Source organism: Schistocerca cancellata, chromosome 11, assembly GCF_023864275.1.
Source record: "Schistocerca cancellata isolate TAMUIC-IGC-003103 chromosome 11, iqSchCanc2.1, whole genome shotgun sequence".
Lineage (NCBI taxonomy): Eukaryota > Metazoa > Arthropoda > Insecta > Orthoptera > Acrididae > Schistocerca > Schistocerca cancellata.
The window spans coordinates 70,975,967-70,994,624 of NC_064636.1; the positions used below are offsets into that span (position 1 = coordinate 70,975,967).

Consider the following 18,658-nt stretch of genomic DNA (forward strand, 5'->3'; position numbering starts at 1 on the left):
GTGCCTACTGGTAGCAAATGTATTTTAATGCAAAATTGTTGTCTAAATTAAGAAAAAAATGTAACCTTGGCCGTAATGACCAGTAAGAGCACTACGGGGGTCTAGATCGTAGTCAACTTAGAGAATTTTTATGTGGTTTTTGTAGGAAATGCGGTTGTGGCGCGATCCCTGCCGAGGGATATTTGGTGATGACTAGAGACCGGATTATACGAATTTTTGTGCTGCATATGCATTTGCATATTTGGCTCCTTTTCACCGGTTGTTGCATATTTTAACTAAAAACTGGCGACAATGCATATTTTCACTCTATGTTTACAATATTTTAAAAATTGAGACAGGTGGTCTCTAGCTTGATCTACCGTATTTACTCGAATCTAAGCTGCACTTTTTTTCCAGTTTTTGTAATCCAAAAATATTCTGTGTCTTAGAATTGAATGCGAAGCAAGCGGAAGTTCTTAAAAATGTTGGTAGGTGCAGCCACAACTAACTTCTGCCGTCGAATATATGTAGCGCTACACAGACGTGCTTTGTAGGCACAAAGATAAATAAATACTGGTGCCAAAACCTCTGCGTCAGTAAATAAATATTTTGAAAAAAGGTGGAAGACGAGCTTTTTTTCTCCGTCCACGATTTTCGACCACTCTATTTTCATACATTATCCAACGAAGTAAATACAAATTCCATATTGTTCATCTTCGAATATAGCAGCATTTCAATGTACTACGAAAATACGACTGGCAAGACTGTTTGGGACGTTAGTCAATATGGCCAACTCTACATTCTGAATTTTCTCCTACCTGTGAGAAGAGATGGCTGCTAATAGGAGCTTTTATGAATTGTGAATCACATGCAGTATTCTCTTCACCGTCAGATTAATATGAATATAAACATTTTGCCATGTATTGTTTCGTGTTTGCTGCTATCTCATTTAAATCCTGTCTGCATAATAAACTACTAAACTATAGTGAGACAACAGCAAACGCGGAAGAATATACATATTGTGTCATGTTTATATTCGTATTATTCTTATGCCTAATAGTGATACAGTCAGAAATGATGCACAGCAATTGACTAGAGTTTTAAATCTAAGATGACTCTAATTTCTGTGCAGAATGTAATGTACTAAAGAGGCGCGTGCAAAGATTTTCAAACGGAGAAAAATTTTCACGAAACTCTCGTTCAGAACATCTTCTATCATACGCAGTCTATCATTTGGTTCTTGATCATTATCAAAGAAAGCAGCAGTGTGAGCAACAACAAGTAGCAGTCTCTTGCCATTGTTTCGCTGTAAGCGGCGGTAGCGTACACAAAAGCAAGCCATGCCACGAGCGGCGACAGGCCGTAAACACTCATTATCAGAATGCGACAAACAATTCATGACACAGTACAGTAATGCATTTTTAGCTTAGAGTGACGTAAACACCTATGACAAAGAGAACGGCACATATCAGATCAAAGAAAAATAAGCAATCGATTCAAACCAGATGAAGCACGTGAAAAAGGAAGGGTACCCGTATAAATATGGATGGAGAGCCTGACGCATAGCAATGGCTACCTGGTGAAGCTTAACTGCTAAGCTCACGACTCGAACCAAACTACCGTAGCTGTATCGTCATTCATTCGACCTAAATTGTGTGTCATATTACAATGGACGAACTTTGTTTCAATTTGGAGGTGCAGCCTAAAACTTTTCTCTCCCCTTGAATTTTGAGTCTCAAATTTCAGGTGCGGCTTAGATTCGGGAATTTTTTTTTTCCTTGATTTTGAGTCTCATTTTTCAGGTGCGGCTTAGATTCGAGTGTTGCTTAGATTCGAGTAAATATGGTAAAAACTGGTGATGATGCATATTTTCACTCTATGTTTACAGTATTTTAAAAATTGAGATGGGTGGTCTCTAGCTCGATGTAGTTTTTATGTCTCACAGATTGACCGCACCTAAAACCGCAAGTAATAGCTAACCGAAAGGCCACTGCCTAGTGAAATCATTACAGAATAGGAACAGGAAGAGGCATACAGAGTCAATGCTCCTGTGCCTGTGTCCTCGGTTAATTCCCTCCACTGTCCCACCGTATGCATTCGCAACAAATGAGTTAAATTACGCAAGCTTTTAGTCGCGCATACATTGTTTCAGTTTAGCTCTCTGCCTACTTGTACACAGTTGAACGTGTTAACGATGTGTAGTGTATAATGTGTTGTGCGCCATACCACCCGAAAAAAAGAAATGTTGTTTCGTGGATAGCTGACCGTCCCGGAACATTTACATATGACAAAATTGTTTTATGTCGTCAAGTTTGCGAGAAAAATGTTTCGTGCAAAAAAAAGTTTCAGTTAGATCAGCATGTCCAGACAAATCTTCGTATCGCAGGAATGCAGAAGAAAGTACGACGGCAAAAACTTCTGACGACAGCAAATTGCAGTAGCAGGAACTTGTCCGAAGGAACCAAAAAAGTCGATTTAACGTGGATCTGTGTGAAGCATTCATTGCAAGCAATATTCTGTTTCACAGATTTAGAAACTCTATCTTCAAAGGCTTCCTGCACAAATATCGCTTAAATCAATATACCACACGAATCGACATTGCGTAAAAATCACATACCGACAATTTACGGAAATGTTCTGGAAGAAATATGCAATGAACTCGAGGAAAGCATTATCTGCATTTCAGTTGACGTAACTACACACACTTATGGCTGTTAGTGCAAATTTAATTTTTGATGCTGTAAAGGATGAGCAACCTCCTTCCTATTTAGTGGCCTACAAAGAACTTGAAAAAGTAAATCATCCTATGATCGCCAGATTTGTGGATGCGGGTATTAGAAAAATATTTCCAGAATCTTCTGCAGATGAACGGGTGTTTGTGTTAATTTTAGATGCTGCTCCCGATATGATCAAAACAGGAAGAGCCCTCCCGAGTACGTTATTCCAATTTGATTCACGTGACGTGCTTCGCTTATTGAGTACGTCGCCGTGCTGAAGTAGTAGATTTCATGTTTGTGAATGTAAATAAACTGAAGTCATTCACAAAGAAAGTATTTCTAAAGGCTCCTGCTCGCATCAAAACCTACAAAGAAAAACTACCAAAGGTGCCTTTTCCTCCCAAATCAGTCGCAACTCATTGGGGTATGTGGGTTGAAGCTGTGTTGTTTTACAGTGAAAATTTTAAGGCCATTAGAGGGTTAGTAAATGACTTCAGTAGTGCAGAGGCTTTGGAATTTGCCAGTGTAAGGAAGGTTTTAATGATTCCTATATTAAAAAACACACATTTCTGTGATTAGCACTCATTTTCCCATACACCTGCAAGTATTGAAAAGCTTGAAACTCAAGGTTTGGCATTGAATGAATCTATTCAGTTACTGAATAAAATTATTCTAGTGAACTGCTCATTGCCAGAGATATTTCCAAGAAAACTTAAAGAAAAGTTTGAAAACATTTTGAACAATAACCCAGGGTTTGAACCCTTGTGCCAAATTGATAGTTTTATTAATGGGACGGGTGAACTTTTACCAGGAGCAATAAGTGCCAACATAGCACCCAAATTCAAATACTGCCCAGTTACCACAGTTGATATAGAACAGTCCTTTTCTGCTTATAAAAATGTTTTGAGTGATCAAAGACACAGTCTTACTACCAAACATTTGGAGCAGTACTTGGTTGTTTATGTTTACAGAAGTAGAAAAATGGAAAATAAATTATAAATGTGCTTTAGTCCATTAGTATTAATTAAAAGTTAAAGCTATTCAAAAAATCATGATTGTATTTTGTTTTTTAAACAAAATATTACAGAGTTTTTGATCATGCCCCTCTGCTTGCAATATATCTCGAAGTTGGTCCTGTACATATCGATTGTTTCGATGCGACTCACTCACATTGCACCCTCTTGTTACCGACAACAATAGTAAAGAATGAACAATTCTTGAAACACGGTATGCATCCCATTTTGCAAAGTTTTAGAAAATAATCCCAGAAAGGCCCCCCTTCCTTATCTCTACCAGAAAGTATTCCAGGTGTGAATTTGAGATATAATGTACGCAGTAACTACCATGTTTTTTTATTATTTGGACTTGCATATTTCGACACTTTTCATGCATTTTTTAAGCATTTTGCATGCATATTTTAAGGTTTTTATGATGCATATAATTTGGTCTCTAGTGATTACAAAGACACAAGAATAGCATTTTAGTGCAGTTTTGAAAAGGTTGTAAGCTTTCATCAACCTGAAGGTGGGTTTGAACAGCACAGTCCTACTCAAGGCCATATACCATTGCCCTCCTCTGACCTTTTAACTCGTTCATCTATTTGCTTATAGGACTACCTACAGTTTAATGTCAACTCCAAACTGTGATGGAACTTGCCATTTTTCACAATAACAGATCTATTAGGAGGTGAAAGAAGTGATAAATGATAAATAAAAACCTGTAGCGACCTCAGCTCTTGCACCACTTCCCACCTATCTGTCAGCAATGTGGCGAACGACCGACAGTGGAAAGACAGTGTACTCCAGCAGTCAGTACCCCTTTACCTGCCGTGACGTGAGCATCAATGTGTGTGCGGTTAATGGATGTGCATTACGTAAAATAGCAAGCGGGACTACGATATTACATGTGGTATCGGTTGCTTATATTGTTGCTGTGCTGACTAATAAAACATCATCATCTCGAAGTGTAGTGTAATGTTTGAGTACCGTATTTACTCGAATCTAAGCCACACTTTTTTTCCAGTTTTGCGGCTTAGAATCGAGTGCAATGTAAACGGAAGTTCTGAAAAATGTTGGTAGGTGCCGCCACAACTAACTTCTGCCTTCGAATATAAGTACCGCTATACAGGGATGCTTTGCAGGCACAAAGATAAATACTGGCACCAAAACCTCTGTGTCAGCAAATAAATTAAAAGAAAAGGTAGAAGAATGTAAACATTATGCCGTGTATTCTTTCATGTTTGCTGCTATCTCATTTAAATCCTGTCTGCCTAATAAACTACAAAACTAGAGTGAGACACAGCAAACGCGGAAGAATATACATATCATATCATGTTGATATTCGTATTATTCTTATGCTGAATAGTGATACAGAATGAAGCACGGCAACTGACTAGATTTTTAAATCTAAGATGACTCTAATTTCTGTGCGGAATGTAATGTACTAAAAAGGCGCCTACAAAGATTTTCAAACGGAGAAAAATGTTCGCTAAACTCTAGTTCAGAACATCTTCTATCATACGCAGTCTATTATTTGATTCTTGTTGATCATTATCAAAGAAAGCAGCAGTGTAAGTAACAACAAATAACAGTCTCTTGCTTTTGTTTCGCTTATGAGAACATTCCTCTCTTTTTTTTATTGTAAGCAGCTGTAGCGCACACAAAAGAGAGCCATGCCGCTAGCGGCTACAGGTCTTAAACACTCATTATCAGGATGCGACAAACAATGCATGACACAGTACAGTAATGCATTTTCAGCCTAGAGTGACGTAAACACCTATAACAGAGAGAACGGCATGTATCAGATCAAAGCAAAATGAGCAATCGATTCAAACCAGATGAAGCACAAGAAAAAGGAAGGGTACCCGTATAAATACGGTCAGAGCGCTGGCTACTTGATAAATCTTAACTGTTAAGCTTACGACTCGAACCAAACTACTGTAGCTGTATCTTCATCCTTTCGACCTAAATTGTGTCTCATGTTACAATGGGACAACTTTGTTTTGATTTGGAGGTGCGGTCTAAAACGTTTCTCTCCCCTTGAATTTCGAGTCTAAAATTTCAGATGCGGCTTAGATCCGGGAACATTTTTTTTCCTTGATTTCGAGTCTCATTTTTCAGGTGCGGCTTAGATTCGAGTAAATATGGCAGCTGCAAAGGTGTCTCTCATACTGGCATGCTCCCAGCTATATAATGTATTTACTTGAGTGTAAGACACCCCTGAATATAAAATGGCCCCCATTTTTTCTTTTTTTTAAGAAAAAGAAAGAAGCTCTTCGATAAAAATTTATTTTTAACAGTGTCTGATTAATTAAAATTACAAACTGTTTTATTGACATAAAGTATGTGCCAAAAAGATAACCTTATAACTATTCAAAACTTTTGTCATTTATTGATTGTCTAAATTTTGGTAACAATTGGAGAAATAAAATAAAAAAAAAAGAAATGGTTTACATTAATTTTTAGACTGTTTTCTTTTCCACCTTTTATGCTTACAAACCCTGTAGTGTGTGCTACCACTATTTTGAGTCATTACCATCATCATCCTAACAGCACAGCCATGAAATTTATACCTTCATTGTCACAAACATATGGCTGTTTCTTCAGAATACATGGCTATGTCTGAGGTTGTTGCTATAGTGGAATTTGAGAACACAGCTGCTTTTTTCTGAATACATATCAGATGTCACCTCTATCCTGACATGAGGATGTTACAATGTCTCTTGCTTCCAAACATGTCAAATCCCCCCTCCCCCTCCCCCCACTCTGTGTAGAACCAGCTGATATACCCTCCTTTTATTCTTGTCATATGTCATGGAGAGTGTTGACAACATTGCAGCAAGAAACACGTAAATACACAACTTGGCTATATCTAGACTTTTACTGTCTCACGCAGAAATTAATACTATTGAATACCATTGTTGAGTATTTTTCCAATTTTGAAGTCAGTTCAATTCTGACTGCAAATGCTTTTAGGCAAACTCCAGTTTAAACACAGTAGATGTTCATACCCTGAAGAGCCAAAGAAACTGGTATAGGGATGCATATTAAACAAATACAGACATTTGTAAACAGACAGAGTACGGCGCTGCAGTTGGCATTGCCCTTACAAGACAACAAATGTCTGTCGCAGTTGTGAGATCAGTTACTGCTGCTACAATGGCAGGTTATCGAGATTTAAATGAGTTTGAACGTGGTGTTATAGTTGGCACATGAGTGATGGAACACAGCATCTCTGAGGTAGCGATGCAGTGTGGATTTTCCTGCACGATCATTTCATGAGTGTACCGTGAATAACAGAATCTGGTAAAACATCAAATCTCTGACATCGCAATAGCCTAAAAAGACCCCACAAGAACAGGACCAGCAACAACTGAAGAGAATCATTCAGTATGACAGAAGTGCTACCTTTCCACAAATTGCTGCAGATTTCAATGCTGGATCATCAACAAATGTCAGCGTGTGAACCATTCAATGAAACATTATTGATATGAGCTTTCGGAGCCAAAGGCCCACGCGTGTACCCTTGATGACTGCATGACACAAAACTTTATGCCTTGCTTGGAGCCGTCAACACCAACATTGGACTTTTGATGACTGGAAACATGTTGCCTGGTCGGATGAGTCTCGTTTCAAATTGTATTAAGCGAATGGGCAACCTTATGAATCCACGGACCCTGCATGTTGGCAGGAGACTGTTTAAGCTCATGGAGGCTCTGTAATGGTGTGTGGCATGTGCAGTTGGAGTGATACAGAACCCCTGTTAAGTCGAGATACGACTGTGACAGGTGACACATATGTAAGTATCCTGTCTGAGCACCTGCATTCATTCATGTCCATTGTGGATACCAACAGACTGGACAATTCCAGCGGATCAATAGGAGGTAATTCCAGCAGGATAATGCGACATCCAACATGCCTAGAATTGCTACAGAGTGGCTCCAGAAACACTCTTATGAGTTTAAAACACTTCTGCCAGCCACCCCAAGCATGATCATTATTGAGCATATCTGGGACACCTTGCAACATGCTATTCAGAAGAGCTCCACCCCTTCGTACTCTTTCGGATATATGGACAGCCCTGCGGGATTCATGGTATCAGTTCCCTCCAGCACTACTTCAGACATTAGTCGAGTCCATGCCATGTTGTGTTGCGACCCTTCTGTGTGCTCGCAGGGGTCTTACACAATATTAGACAGGTGTACCAGTTTCTTTGGCTACCTGCCAGGGTAGCTGAGAGCGCTAACGCGCTGCTTCCTAGACTCGGGTGGGCACACCGGCCCCGGATTGAATCCGCCTGGCGGATTAACGACGAGGGCCGATGTGCCGGCCAGCCTGGATGTGGTTTTTAGGCGGTTTTCCACATTCCGCTAGGTGAATACCGGGCTGGTCCCCATGTTCCGCCTCAGTTACACAGTGTGCAGGCATCTGAACACATTTGCACTATTCCATGGATTACACTCGACGCAGACAGTCGGGATACACTAATTCCGTCCCGGCGGGTACGGGGTGGCGGCAGCAAGGGCATCTGGCCACCCCTTAACCATTAACATGCCAAATCCGATTAACAATGGCTGACCCTGCATAACTGCGGGACAAGGCTCAAGCGATAGTTATAGATAGATCAATTTCTTTGGCTCTTCATTGTAGAAAGACAAAGTATGTAGTATACATTCCCACGTGTAACAACACGATGGAATTTGCTGCAGGCTCATTGCTTTCCTCAGTGCAATCATCGTAGCTCTCAGCCAAGCTCGTGTCACTGTTCTCCTTCCAAGCCTTCAACAGTGCTAAGCTTGAGCGACTGTCAAAAACAGACTGCAATATGTGCTAGTGTGCAGGTCATCTGTAACAACACCAACTAATACATAAATAAAACATTGCAATTAAGGTTCCACCCCACTCTTGAACTTTTGCTCATCCCATGATCTACTGACATTTGTCGTTGCTATCTCCACAACAGGTCTTGCCACTGCAATTTATTTTTGCTATAACAATTACAGTCTGTTTAATATGATCTACTTTCTTTCTTAACCATGTCGTTCTAGATTAATTTTCCTCCTTGTTTCAGCTGAATTTCATCATCATGTTCTACAGCTGATTAAAACCTGGTAATGTTTTTACACAGTATTGTAAAACATGAACAGTGGCCAAATTTATCATTTGCAACCTACATAGTAAATCATTACAGTCTCTCATAACCAAATAAGATTTTGGTCTGGGTTCTGAATCAACTTATGTTCTTTGAAGGACAAAAGTTTCTGTATTTGAATGTTACCTTTACTTAAAAAAATGACATTAATGTTTGTATATAGTACTTATACGTGTGTGAGAACATTTATTGCAAACCTGTTAAAATACAACAAAAGTCTGTAAGTTGATAGACTTTAATTCTATTTCCTCCTGTGCTTCACAAAACTGTCAAATGCTAATCAGTGCAATAGAACGTTGTGGCTAGTTCATAATTTCTTGCTTATCTCTTGCATTTGCGCAGTGATAGTCAGTGTCATGTGATAGTTCGAGTAACGTCGATACTGTATCGAGCACTTTGGTGTATCGGGAAATCTTGACCCTTGGGAATGTATCCTTTGCCAAGCCCTGCCCTTGACAATTATTTAAAATAAATCTGCTTATGGCCTCAGTAACCAAAGTTTCATCTTTGTGATGACAGCTGTAAATGCAATAGGATGGTAAGTCAGTTATTATCCGCAAAGTAGTTATAAAATTTTATTGTAATCAAATACTAAACTTATAAGAACATCATTTTTCAACATAGTCTCCATGGGTTTTAATGCACTTGGTCCATTGTTGTACAAGCTTCCAGATACCCTCATAAAAGAAGGTTCTCGGTTGAGCTGCGAGCCAGGAATGCACCGCTTCTTTCACTGCTTTGTCCGAAGCAAATCGATGGCCCCTTAATGCCTGTTTGAGTGGACCAAACAAGTCATAGTCAGAAGGGGGAAGATCAGGACTATATGGAGTGTGATCCAGTACTTCAAATTTGAGTTTCTGGAGCGTTTCAGCAGTGAGGGCAGCAGTATGCGGATGGGCATTGTCGTGCAACATCGCAACATCTTTTGACAGCAATCCTCGGTGGTTGCTTTGAATTGCAGGCTTTAGGCTGGTGGTAAGCATCTCACTGTAAAGTACACTGTTTATTGTTGTGCCCCTTTCCCCATAATGTTCCAGTATTGGACCTTGTGCATCCCGAAAAACTGTAAGCATCAGTTTTTCTGCAGATGATTGGGTCTTGAACTTTTTCTTGCACAGCGAATTTGGATAGTTCCATTCCACACTTTGCCGTTTACTCTCTAGCTCATAATGATGGATACATGTTTTGTCATCAGTAATGATCCTGTTTAAGAAGTTGTCCCCTTTGTTACCATAGCGATCCAAATGTTTTTAGCAAATGTCCAAGCACGTTTGTTTATGTTTTGGGACCCATCTTCCTCAAACTTTATGAAACCCAAGTCTGTTGTGGATGATTTCATAGACAGAACCGTGACTAATTTGCAGACGATGTGCCACTTCTACATCTACATCTACATCTACATCCATACTCCGCAAGCCACCTGACGGTGTGTGGCGGAGGGTACCTTGAGTACCTCTATCGGTTCTCCCTTCTATTCCAGTCTCGTATTGTTCGTGGAAAGAAGGATTGTCGGTATGCCTCTGTGTGGGCTCTAATCTCTCTGATTTTATCCTCATGGTCTCTTCGCGAGATATACGTAGGAGGGAGCAATATACTGCTTGACTCTTCGGTGAAGGTATGTTCTCGAAACTTTGACAAAAGCCCGTACCGAGCTACTGAGCGTCTCTCCTGCAGAGTCTTCCACTGGAGTTTATCTATCATCTCCGTAACGCTTTCGCGATTACTAAATGATCCTGTAACGAAGCGCGCTGCTCTCCGTTGGATCTTCTCTATGTCTTGTATCAACCCTATCTGGTACGGATCCCACACTGCTGAGCAGTATTCAAGCAGTGGGCGAACAAGCGTACTGTAACCTACTTCCTTTGTTTTCGGATTGCATTTCCTTAGGATTCTTCCAATGAATCTCAGTCTGGCATCTGCTTTACCGACAATCACCATTATATGATCATTCCATTTTAAATCACTCCTAATGCGTACTCCCAGATAATTTATGGTATTAACTGCTTCCAGTTGCTGACCTGCTATTTTGTAGCTAAATGATAAAGGATCTATCTTTCTGTGTATTCGCAGCACATTACACTTGTCTACATTGAGATTCAGTTGCCATTCCCTGCACCATGCGTCAATTCGCTGCAGATCCTCCTGCATTTCAGTACAATTTTCCATTGTTACAACCTCTCGATACACCACAGCATCATCTGCAAAAAGCCTCAGTGAACTTCCGATGTCATCCACCAGGTCATTTATGTATATTGTGAATAGCAACGGTCCTATGACACTCCCCTGCGGCACACCTGAAATTACTCTTACTGCGGAAGACTTCTCTCCATTGAGAATAACATGCTGCGTCCTGTTATCTAGGAATTCCTCAATCCAATCACACAATTGGTCTGATAGTCCATATGCTCTTACTTTGTTCAATAAACGACTGTGGGGAACTGTATCGAACGCCTTGCGGAAGTCAAGAAACACGGCATCTACCTGTGAACCCGTGTCTATGGCCCTCTGAGTCTCGTGGACGAATAGCGCGAGCTGGGTTTCACATGACCGTCTTTTTCGAAACCCATGCTGATTCCTACAGAGTAGATTTCTAGTCTCCAGAAAAGTCATTATACTCGAACACAATACGTGTTCCAAAATTCTACAACTGATCGACGTTAGAGATATAGGTCTATAGTTCTGCACATCTGTTCGACGTCCCTTCTTGAAAACGGGGATGACCTGTGCCCTTTTCCAATCCTTTGGAAGCATCAGTTAGCATCAATAGTTAATTGTCTGTCTGAGAATCATTTCACGTGAACGGTCAATTGTTTCTTCGTTTGTGGCAGTAACGGTCATCCGGCTCTTTCATAGTGCGTAACACTTGTGCGACCATTTTGAAATTTTTCAATCTATTCGTAGACACTCCATTGTGGCAAAACACTGTTCCCTGGCAAAACACTGTTCCCGTACTGTACTGAAAATCTTCGATGAGTTTTGGCCCTTGATACGCCTTCCGACCACAAGAAACTGTTCACTGAATGTTGCTCTTTTTTGGTGCAAATAGACAGCGGAGCAGCCACGATTAACAGCACTGCAGCGATAATGAAACTAACCTAGCAGGTTGAAAATTGCAAAGATATAACAACAAATAAAAAAAAGCATGTGTCATCTATTTAAAACAGCATTACTACCAAAATAAACAAAAATATAAGTAAATTGTTGATAATAATTGACTTAACCTCGTACAACCCCCTGTGCACATTACTAAACAATGTGAAAATGTTGACATCACCACAGTAGTTTAATCTGCCAATGTAAGAAGACCCTGTAGTTTTTGAATGACAAATTTGGGATAAAGCCTCTTCTTATAATTATGTAAATACTCCAGATGATGCAGGGTTTTCAATATGCTATCTGCTGATACATATTTCACCACGAGTGATCTGAAGATGATTGTGTAGTCGACTAAAATTAGTCATTGCATTTTAATGTTTTATACTGTACAAGATCTAGACAATAATATACACTCCTGGAAATTGAAATAAGAACACCGTGAATTCATTGTCCCAGGAAGGGGAAACTTTATTGACACATTCCTGGGGTCAGATACATCACATGATCACACTGACAGAACCACAGGCACATAGACACAGGCAACAGAGCATGCACAATGTCGGCACTAGTACAGTGTATATCCACCTTTCGCAGCAATGCAGGCTGCTATTCTCCCATGGAGACGATCGTAGAGATGCTGGATGTAGTCCTGTGGAACGGCTTGCCATGCCATTTCCACCTGGCGCCTCAGTTGGACCAGCGTTCGTGCTGGACGTGCAGACCGCGTGAGACGACGCTTCATCCAGTCCCAAACATGCTCAATGGGGGACAGATCCGGAGATCTTGCTGGCCAGGGTAGTTGACTTACACCTTCTAGAGCACGTTGGGTGGCACGGGATACATGCAGACGTGCATTGTCCTATTGGAACAGCAAGTTCCCTTGCCGGTCTAGGAATGGTAGAACGATGGGTTCGATGACGGTTTGGATGTACCGTGCACTATTCAGTGTCCCCTCGACGATCACCAGTGGTGTACGGCCAGTGTAGGAGATCGCTCCCCACACCATGATGGCGGGTGTTGGCCCTGTGTGCCTCGGTCGTATGCAGTCGTGATTGTGGCGCTCACCTGCACGGCGCCAAACACGCATACGACCATCATTGGCACCAAGGCAGAAGCGACTCTCATCGCTGAAGACGACACGTCTCCATTCGTCCCTCCATTCACGCCTGTCGCGACACCACTGGAGGCGGGCTGCACGATGTTGGGGCGTGAGCGGAAGACGGCCTAACGGTGTGCGGGACCATAGCCCAGCTTCATGGAGACGGTTGCGAATGGTCCTCGCCGATACCCCAGGAGCAACAGTGTCCCTAATTTGCTGGGAAGTGGCGGTGTGGTCCCCTACGGCACTGCGTAGTATCCTACGGTCTTGGCGTGCATCCGTGCGTCGCTGCGGTCCGGTCCCAGGTCGACGGGCACGTGCACCTTCCGCCGACCACTGGCGACAACATCGATGTACTGTGGAGACCTCACGCCCCACGTGTTGAGCAATTCGGCGGTACGTCCACCCGGCCTCCCGCATGCCCACTATACGCCCTCGCTCAAAGTCCGTCAACTGCACATACGGTTCACGTCCACACTGTCGCGGCATGCTACCAGTGTTAAAGACTGCGATGGAGCTCCGTATGCCACGGCAAACTGGCTGACACTGACGGCGGCGGTGCACAAATGCTGCGCAGCTAGCGCCATTCGATGGCCAACACCGCGGTTCCTGGTGTGTCCGCTGTGCCGTGCGTGTGATCATTGCTTGTACAGCCCTCTCGCAGTGTCCGGAGCAAGTATGGTGGGTCTGACAGACCGGTGTCAATGTGTTCTTTTTTCCATTTCCAGGAGTGTAGTTTTTACTGGCTTGAGCTATTGATGCATGCTGGGTTGAAACAGAAGCACAGTTCCCTCCCGTAATATGTTTCTGTTGTGGCTGGATGTCGGTGGTTCGGGTGGTGTTGCTAAACTACTGCCGCATCTGGGAGTGTGGTGACCCATCAGTTTGCATGTGGGCCGCACTGTTTTGGAAGACTTGCAGTGTTGAGGGCTGCAATGTGGCGGAAGCTGTGTGTCTAGTGGTAGCTTGCATTTCAGTAGTATCTTCTGCATTTAGGTAGGCTGGCTTGCACCAGGACGTGGACAGTGCTGTGTCTCCCCCTTTAATGTGGACAGTGAGTGTGCTAGTGTTCCGTCCCGTGAATACGTTTGGGCCTCGGAAGGGCGGCTCTAGTGCTCTACGCAGTGGACCGTGTCGGAGGAAAACGTGCTACGTCATTACCAGCTCTGTGAGAATGAAGGTAGCCTGTTTTCAGTGCCGTGTTGTTCCACTCGGTCGCACGGCCTCCATTAGGTTTTGGAGACCTGTGAGGAAATGTAGAGTAGAGTGGAGGGGTTCAGGTTGTAGTTTGAAAAACTCTTCTGATAAATGCAGAGTTTGCTACATGGCATCTCCACTGGGGAGGCCTGCAGGTTGTCTTATAGTGACTGTGCAAGTCCCAATAGCAGTACCGGGAGGGCATAATCCGTGAATCCACCGTGTCTTTGAGGAAAGGTGTAGGTGCTCCACAGTGCCATTTACAGCTGCGTGATAGGGTGGAGCTCTCGTCAGGTGTATCTCGTACGAGCGGGCTATTCCACGAAAGATATCTACCTCCCACTACCTATCCTGGTCGGAAGTCATTTGTCATCGGCAGCCGGAACGTGAAATCCGACCACTAGTGAAGGCACACGTCACGTTCTCGGCACTTCGTGTCTCCAGTTAGTGTACCTCCGGCCACCAGGTGTACCTGTCGATCACTGTGAGACGGTACCGGTAGTTAAGTGCAGGTGGGAGCGGTCCTACCGAATCCAGCTGGACGTGTGAGAATCGTGCCTCCAGAATGTCAAAATTTTTTGGCAGAACTCATACCTGCCATGTTACTTTGCACATTTGGCAGCCAGTGCAGGTCCGAGTCCACGTATGGCAGTCCTTCCGTATACCGGGCTGCGCAAAATGCTGTGAGTAAATTTGCAGATGGCTGACTCCGTGTATAGAATGAAAACCCATAGTGGAAGGAGAGTGGGTACGTACAGCTGCTGTCGGCCGGCAGCACTGCAGTGGCATTCAGAGCTGTCAGGTGCCCCTGGAAACTGACCAGCTACCAAACATCCAGGCGCAGCAGCCACCTCGTAACACTAGTTGACTCGCCATCGTCCGGCCCCGACAGAAACGCATTATGGAAGGAGACTGTGGTTCTTTTTCAAGCCAGCAAATATCCATAGTTAAAAGTCCCTGTGGTAGTGTGGTGTAGTGACAGCTCGCAGGTCACTCGACTATCTGTCGGCTACATCGCGAACGACCAGTGCTGGGAAGACCGCAATCTCCAGCAGTTGTGTGGAGGGGGAGGGGGGATTGCCAGGTTCGGGTTTGATTTCCGGCCGGGTTAGAGATTTCATCTGTTTTGGGCCGGTCGTCATCTCATCTTCGTCGTCACTGACACGCGAGTCGCCAGAGTGGCGTCAAATAAAAGGCCTCGTACTAGGCAGCCGGATGACCCCGAACGGGTCTCCCAGCCAGTGTTACCATTCGATCATTTCATTTCCCCCTCTTGATATCTTATTTCTTTTCTTTGTAGACTTCATCTCCTTAGCAGTATGGCCTGTTCTGGAAATGCATTCCTGTTTATATGTTTCAAATAAGCTCCCAAATAAAAGAAGCAACTCCTGTAAGATGTGCACAAATATTCCAGCTCGTACAACGTTGAAACGTCTCACAGTAATTGTCTGCAGCAACAACTCAGCTGTTGGATTGAGTAGTACAGATCGTGTGACAGTTCGTAGCTGACTGATTCCTTTCTCGGAGTACAGTCCACGGTGCACTATTCTACGGAGTGCAGCCTGTCTCCGCGGCAGGGGTGCAGGTGCACGGAGTAATTCCCAAACCGGCGGGTACTGCAAAGCGTGACTGAACTGCCAGTATAGTCCCGTATGGCAGAAACTCTGCGTCCATTCTCATTTGATTACACCGACAGATGATACGAAATCTTTATACAGTATTGTTGTTCAAACTCACTAAACCAACTAATGAAAATTAATTACTCATTTTTCAGTCATCATTTGTTGGTACTAAAAGCATTGTGCAGTACATTACTGTGCCAGAGTGGTATGTTCACTAAAAGTTATATGCAAGTCAGAAACGTGGAACAGCAAAAAAACAGAAACCATTTGTCCTCGAGCGAAAGGTGGTGAGGAAAATATTTGACCAGTCGCTTGACTGGAGGACACTGAAAAAAGAAAGGAACAAAAAGACAGGAACTGGCAGAGCTGAACTCACAAGCTGACGTTGGCTGAAGGATGAAGAAAGGAACATTGATGTGGACAAGGCACCTAATTACGACAGAAGAGGAAAGACAGGATCCTTTTAGGGCAGAAGGGGGTGAGGAAGGCACTGGATGAGGGGAAGGACACTGTCAAAAATGATACAGAGACAGCAGGCCAAAGAAAAGGAGAATGGGCCGTGAAAGTCGGGAACAGAAATGAGTGGCAGAGGAATGTAGCGAATGTGTGTAGTCTCTCGAGCCAAACTGGAAATTAGGTGGATGATAAAAGTGTAATCTTAGTTTCTTAAAGACATTTGTTTACTCGTATTTGACTTTCAGATTTCCCACTGAAACACACACAGTAGTTATGTAACCTCCTATGATGTGAAGAATCAGTAAGCTATCTGCCAGATATCTTGTTAATATCTTAATATCTTGTTAATCTCTTAATATCTTGTTAACCAGTTAAGTTATTCAAAAAGGGTATTCACTGCACTCAAGAGCTCAAGTATCCTCATCTGGCAATAGTAAGTACAAACATTAAAGTGTTCTGGTTCAAATGAATTGAAGTATGTAAGGAATTAGCTTCCTGCAAAATTGAACTGACTTTAAACTGCCAAGGTTTCATCAGCCATTCTTTTGGAAGCCTTAATGATTTTTTTCAGTTGAGGAGCTACATATCTTACTGGACGCCGCTGGGAATTTGACGTGAGGGGGGTGCTGATTTTGAGAGGTGTGTGCTGACTTAATTCGAATCAGCTGCCCGATGGAAGAGTCAGCTGAATAAGCCTGTAGAAAAATGAAAGATTCAGCTGAATAAGCCTGTAGAAAATAATTATGTTTCTTTATTTTATTATTATGGAAGGACCCATGTCACAGCATTAAATCAACAACATTATTTTGAAAAAAAATATTTAAAATTTATTTGCTGCTAGCCCCTAGTTTGTAGCCTAGATAATAATTCTGGTTATACGTATCAATCTGATACCCAACATTAAATATCTGTTGCTGTGTGAGGTATTTTGGTGGTCATTTGGGGAAAGAAGTATTTTATTGAGGTCAATAGTTTTCAACATATGTGTAATAATTTTGAAGCCTTTTCTGTCTGGGAAATCTCAAGAGTTGAAAAAATACTCAAGAGTTGAAAAAATAGTTACCGTATCTCAGGCCCTGTTCATTATAATGAAAAGCTTTTCTAGATACTGAGTGAACCTGGAGCAATCTCTACCTAACATGAAATTCAGATGAATTTTGTAGGAGACAGAAACTTCAAATTGACTTTTTTTCACCACAAAGATCATGTGGCAGTTGCTTCCATACAATACTTGCAGCACCAGTGTCACAATTTTGGATCTATAACACTGGATGCCAACTAATTGAAATCCAACAACAGTGACCTCAAACTAGTCTAATAAAATGTCCAGTTTAGATATGAAACAAAATTTCAAGCATTGTTATTTCCAGTAGCGACAGTGTAATGTTGCTGTGGGAACGTACAGTGAGAAAAGGAGTCTGTATTCATTATCAGGTTCAGTTGCAAAATTTGGAGAGTTTTAGATGCCTCATGTATTCAGCACTCCACATCTCGACCCAGCTGTCTGTATTTGACAGAGAGCCTTCTGGTGTGAGGAAGAAGACTCAGTAGAAGTGGTGAAGATGAATCGGACAAAATTGAACACACAGGATTGTTGTAATGCAACTAACGTGTGTGTTTGCTCGAGGTCTGTAACAAAGAAAGAGAGCCCAAATAATTAACATTCTGTACATAATTATTGCAGATTTCAGACCCATTCCTGACGACTCATTCACTGTTGAATTTACTTGTGATGTTATCTATTTCATTTTGTTTTCATCCAAACCTCAAATTCATATTAATCCTATATTCAAAATTCAGGATGTCGGAAGGATGCAATAGATTCCTGATCTACTGAGGAACAGTTTTCCAGAATCCGATTTTGGATGCGGTCATTTTTAGTTGGTCCAGTTATTTTCTAGAGGTTCAGTTGACTTGGTGCTAAGGCAAGGGTGGACTGTCTGGATTGAAACACATTGTCTGTTCTCCAAATCTCATAAGGGAGTCTTCGGCCACTGCTCTTTTCAGGAGAGCAGAAAGGTTAATGGGACATGTCCTGTGTCATTGAGGACCACTAGTTTGGTAATGGAAGCAAGTGTGGAGGGTAAGAATTGTAGAGGGAAACCTAGGTGTAACTACGGGAAGCAGGTCGGAAAAGCTATAGATTGTGGTTGTTGTGCATGAAAAAGAGGCTTGCTCAGGATACACCAATGTGGGAGGCTGCTTACCTGTTGCGAAGCCATCATACAGCAATCGTGTGAATCGGTACTGAGGATAAAACAAGGAAACCAGTCAAAAATTATTGTATTGCCCTGTAATGTAACATACCATAAAGCTTCTATGCCATTAGGCATCATAAGCAG

General features: G+C 42.3%; 1 protein-coding gene across 2 annotated transcripts in view; it reads left to right on the forward strand.

Annotated features, from left to right (window-relative positions):
- Positions 1-18,658, forward strand: part of LOC126108621 (uncharacterized) — a 204,695-nt gene that overhangs the window by 30,154 nt on the left and 155,883 nt on the right. The window lies entirely within an intron of this gene.